This window comes from Lissotriton vulgaris, unplaced genomic scaffold, assembly GCF_964263255.1.
Source record: "Lissotriton vulgaris unplaced genomic scaffold, aLisVul1.2 SCAFFOLD_1874, whole genome shotgun sequence".
Lineage (NCBI taxonomy): Eukaryota > Metazoa > Chordata > Amphibia > Caudata > Salamandridae > Lissotriton > Lissotriton vulgaris.
The window spans coordinates 101,053-105,864 of record NW_028250799.1 but is presented as its reverse complement, the minus strand read 5'-3'; positions in this window follow the sequence as shown (position 1 = coordinate 105,864).

Genomic DNA, 4,812 nt, shown 5'->3' with positions numbered 1-4,812 from the left:
TGCATTTTGCAGCATTTTTGCAGCACCGTGCTGTGCCATTTCCTTGTATATATTCCCCAGTGACTGTTCCCTCTTTGAATAACATTCTTCCAAACTGCGGAAGGACGGAAGGTTTTGAAGAAATGTTAAATGTCCATTGGCATTCTCACATAACTTTTTAAAACTTTTTTCAGTTTTGCTTTGTGGGAAGCTGATGGGATCTGTTTTTAAACACAATAAAAGGAGCCCTGTGCAGTTGTGGGTACATTATTTCTGCCACACAGGGCTGCTACCTTAGTGCCATGAAACCACAATTTACTGTATTGCTGACAAGCCATGTGCCTCCACTCCAAGGATGCCAGAAGTTCCAGGGCAGGACTCCTTATCCAGTGGATGGTGAGGATGTTCTATCAGAACCCATACACTCAAGCTGACAAGCTGAAATGGTCCCCCTTAATGTATAGAGGACAGCCCCCGACAATGTGGGGATGACAGGGATGTCCATGACGCTCTTTCCTTCAGCAAACATGAGTAAGTATGATGCTCACCTGTTGTTTTATTTTCCCACTGTCACTCAGAGATTTCAACCCTGAGCGACAATCGTGAAAACAATTCCTTGCAGCCAGGTGTTGGTGTGCAGTGACAGCGCTATCTGTATGTCCTGCGTTAGAATAGCATTTGTACCAGAGGTCAGAATTTAGTGACATTTTAAGAGCTCTACCAGGTCCAGATATTGGCAGCTTGTTGGTTGTGGTAGGTTTGGTTTGAGGTGCTGATTTATGAGCAGTGCTGCAAGATTTATTAGAGGTACACCAAACAAATTATGCGTTTCGGTCTCCATCCAGTGTCACCACCTCTTCATCGAGATAAATACCAGCAATCTCTTCATGTTTTAACATTCTGCAAAGTCCTGGAACTGAGTCTTAAGTAGAACTCTAAAATCTTATGATATTTACTCAATAATGTACTGATAAGGAAAAAAGACCATTTTTAAGTAGTTTTCCTAAACTTTGTATTGGCAAGGGCATTAAAATGCTGGTCATAATGGTATGATAACTGTTATAAACAAGCTTTTGCAATGCAATAGGTCACGCATTTACGCGGGTTTGAGCCTTTGACATTGCAAATAACAATGCCTTTTATTTTTGTTTTCGTTTTATAAGACCTAAAAATGCTGGTCATGCTTATTTATTTATTTTATTTAGAAAGTTTTATATAGCGCAAACATGACCACTGAGGGTATCAGAGCGCTTTACAGAGTGTGCAGAAGGACCTGTACATGTAAGCACACATATTCAACATAGCGAAAAGTACATAGGTTTAAAATGTCTGAAATTATCGCGAGCCCAGCCGCTAGGCCACAAAACAGCGTTGATAGCCCGGGAGTCAAATGGGATAGGCAGACTGAGGCAGATATTTTTTCATCAAGAGCCCTTTAACTTCTATTTTGAAGAGGACAGTGGAAGAGATCACTCTGACTTCAGGGGGAAGAGAGTTCCAGATCCTTGGCGCCAAACCTGAGAATGCTCGATTGTAGGTCTTTTTTTTCTTGAATTTTTGTGGTTTGAGTAAGAGGGTGCTGGCACTTCTAGAGGGTCTTCAACCACATGAGAGCTCCAATTTATGAGCGAGGTACATCAGGATCTTGAGGTGAAAGGCTTTGTGTGTCATGCATGCAATTTTCAGCTGTATCTGAGCTTCATATGGGAGGGCCAGCAGGACCGGGGATATATGGTTGAATTTTTTAGTGCCCATTATGAGCCTAGCCGCAGCATTGAGGGCCGCCCTAAGGGGAGCCGTTTCTACTCTGGGAAAGCCACAGAGCGTTGCACTGCCATAGTCCAGCTTTGCAATCACCAATGCTTGCACTGCAGCCTTTAGGTCATGAGCCGGGAGAAAGGGTTTGAGCTTCCTTAGGATGCTGAGTTTGAAGTTCACTACTTTGGTGAGGGGACTGATGTGCTTTTTCATGTTCAGACTTTTGTCTAGTATAATACCAAGCGAGATTCGGAGGAATTCTGTTTTTAGCGCATTTAGTTTCAGGTGGTTACATGTCAGCCAGCTTTGTGTTTCCAGCAGGACTAAGTTGAGGGACTGGATGTCCTCAGGGTAGGCGATCTTCAGGTAAAGTTGAGTATTGTCCGCCGTCCGCATACATGTGATAGTGATACTGGATGATTTCAGCATTTCTGTTAGAGGCTCCATGAACAAGCTAAAGAGCGTGGGAGAGAGTGCTGAACCTTGGGGAACCCCCAGCGTAACTGGTGCTGGATGGGACAGGGATTGGTTTACCTTGAAGCATTGGGATCTATTCAGGAAGAACAAAGTGAACCAATTCGGCACAGGCCCAGACAACCCCATCCTGTGTTCTAAAAGGTCAATTAGGTTATCGTGTTTGACAGTGTCAAATGCTGACGAGAGGTCAAGAAGGATCAGTAGACATGTCTTATTGTGGTCCAGCATTCTTAAAGCATCATCGACAATGTGCGTTAGAGCCCACTCTCTGCTATGGCCCGAACGGAAACTCGATTGGCATTGGCCCAGGAGTTGGAAATGGTTGATGTGGTTGCAAAGTTGGGCAAGCACACATTTCTCCAGGAGCTTTGCTAAGGTGGGGATGTTGGAGATTGGGCGAAAGTTATGAAGGTCCATAGGATCAGCAGTAGGTTTCTTCAAAATCGGGGTTACTTGACCCGATTTAAGGCAATCTGGAATAGCACCTTGCCGAAGTGATGCATTGATGATCGTGGCCCACACTGTTAGTAAGGAGGATCTCACTTCCGGGAAAAGGTTTGATGGCAGCAGGTCATTGTAGTGGTTGGAAGGTTTCAGAGTCGACAGCGTGCATTGTTTTTGGGGAGGTGGGGTTGCGACGGACTAATAAAATCCCTACCGGGTGGACAGAGGGAGGTCAGTGGACCGAACGACAGGTGGTCACAGGCAGATCATAATTCAGTTTCAATCTTACTGGTCTTATCTGTGAATAAATCTGTGAAGTCTTTCCTATTAGGCAATGTCCCATGACCCAGTGGTGCGGCGTTCGGATGACTATTGGCTTGGGACTTCATGAGTTCGAACAATTTTTTGGGACGTTTTTTTGCTTGGTCGAGCTGAGATCTGATAAAGCTGGCCTTCGAGCATCCGATGCTTTTGTTATATATGCTTCTCAGGGACCTTGGGTGGTAAAGATGCTCAAGGGAGGGATAGGATCGCCTTAGACTTTCAGCAGGTCTTAAGTTTCTTCTTTCTAAATTAAGACTATCAGTAAACCATGGTTTGGAGAGTTTAGAGGAGATTCTTTTAAGCTGTAGTGGTGCGACCGAGTCTAGTATGTTCAGAATTGCGTGATTATAGTGGGCCGTAAGGTCATGGGCATCCAGCATGTTAGGTGGGGGGCAGATTGTTATCACATAGAGCCGTCAGATCATGAGGGTTGATGTTCCTTGGGCACCTTTCCAACTGTTTTGGGTTCTTGGGCTGGGCTTTACTTGATCTTACCAATTACAGGATACGGAAGGTGATGCAATAGTGGTCTGTCCAATCACATGGGAGGATCGAATCAAGGAGGATGAAGTTGGGCTTACCAATGACAAGATTCAAAGAAGCTCCTTTAATATGAGTAGGGCTGTCACAGATTTGGATTAGGTTGAGGTCAAGAAGGAAGGATTTAGGGCTATTGACCACCACATCATTTACATCATTCCAATGGACGATGAAATCTCCCAGGAAGATCTGAGTGCCATGGAAGTCTACATTGGCTGAAATATTGTCCATGGTCTGTTCTGTGGAGGTAAGGCTGTCGCTAGGGGGATGGTAAAACGTGTGCAGTTTGCAGGAGGGATTGTTGCCACCAGTCACTTCAATGCATAGGTATTCACAGGACAGAAGTATGTCAGTCTGTAGTACCTTCACTGTAAGATTGCTCCGATGTAAATCAGCGTTGCCTCCACCTTGCCCACAGGATCGGTCCAGCCTAATGATAGCATAGTTGGGAGGTATTAAAAGGTCTAGGAAGGGGGCAGCTGAGTCATTTAGCCAGGTTTCCATCAACCTTACAAGGTCAAGATCCTGCGCCAGGGTGAGGTCGGCAATGTCTGCAGCGTATTTAGCTGCTGGACTACAATTTAGGAGCATGCATTTGAGACTAATGATGGCGTCTGTTGGAGTGGGTAGCATGGTGGTGACTCGCGTGAGGTTGTTCTTATTTAAGGTTCTGGTGTTAGGCCTAGGTTCCCTGAAGGGATCAGTGGGATGGATTCAATTTGTTTCAAGTTTGCTATGGTGGGGGGATGTGCTGGAACATAAGAATGTAGGAGAGAATGGATATCCATATTGGAAACGGAGGCTGTACATCTGGAGGGGCGAGCAGGGTCGTTAGGGAGTGGGGGGCAACCTATGAGGTATGTGGGAGACATGAGACAGGGACCTTCGAGCGTCAGGGGGGATGGAGCCCGGAACACCCGCAATCAGAGCACGAGCGGAGATGGTGATTTTTTGTGGTAGCACAGCTTGCAGCTTGGTCTGGAGTTAGCAGACAAAGTCTCAGTGATATGTAGTAAACTACGAACCTCTGTCTTGAGTTGTTGTAGGCAGAGTGCTATCTCGCTCAGGCAGCCTTCCAGTGATGTGTTGAAGGGATTGGGAGGCTAGGTCCCAGGGACCCTGGAGCTGGAGAGAGCTAGTGAAGTCGGGGGAAAGTAGGGCGGTGGGGACTGAGTGTGCCCAGCAGGAAGCTGCACGCTCGGAATGGGTATGATAGGGGAGGAGCTAGTGAGGTCAGGGAAAGTATAGCAGAAGGGGACTGGGTGTCCCCCAAGGGAAGCGATTCTGGGA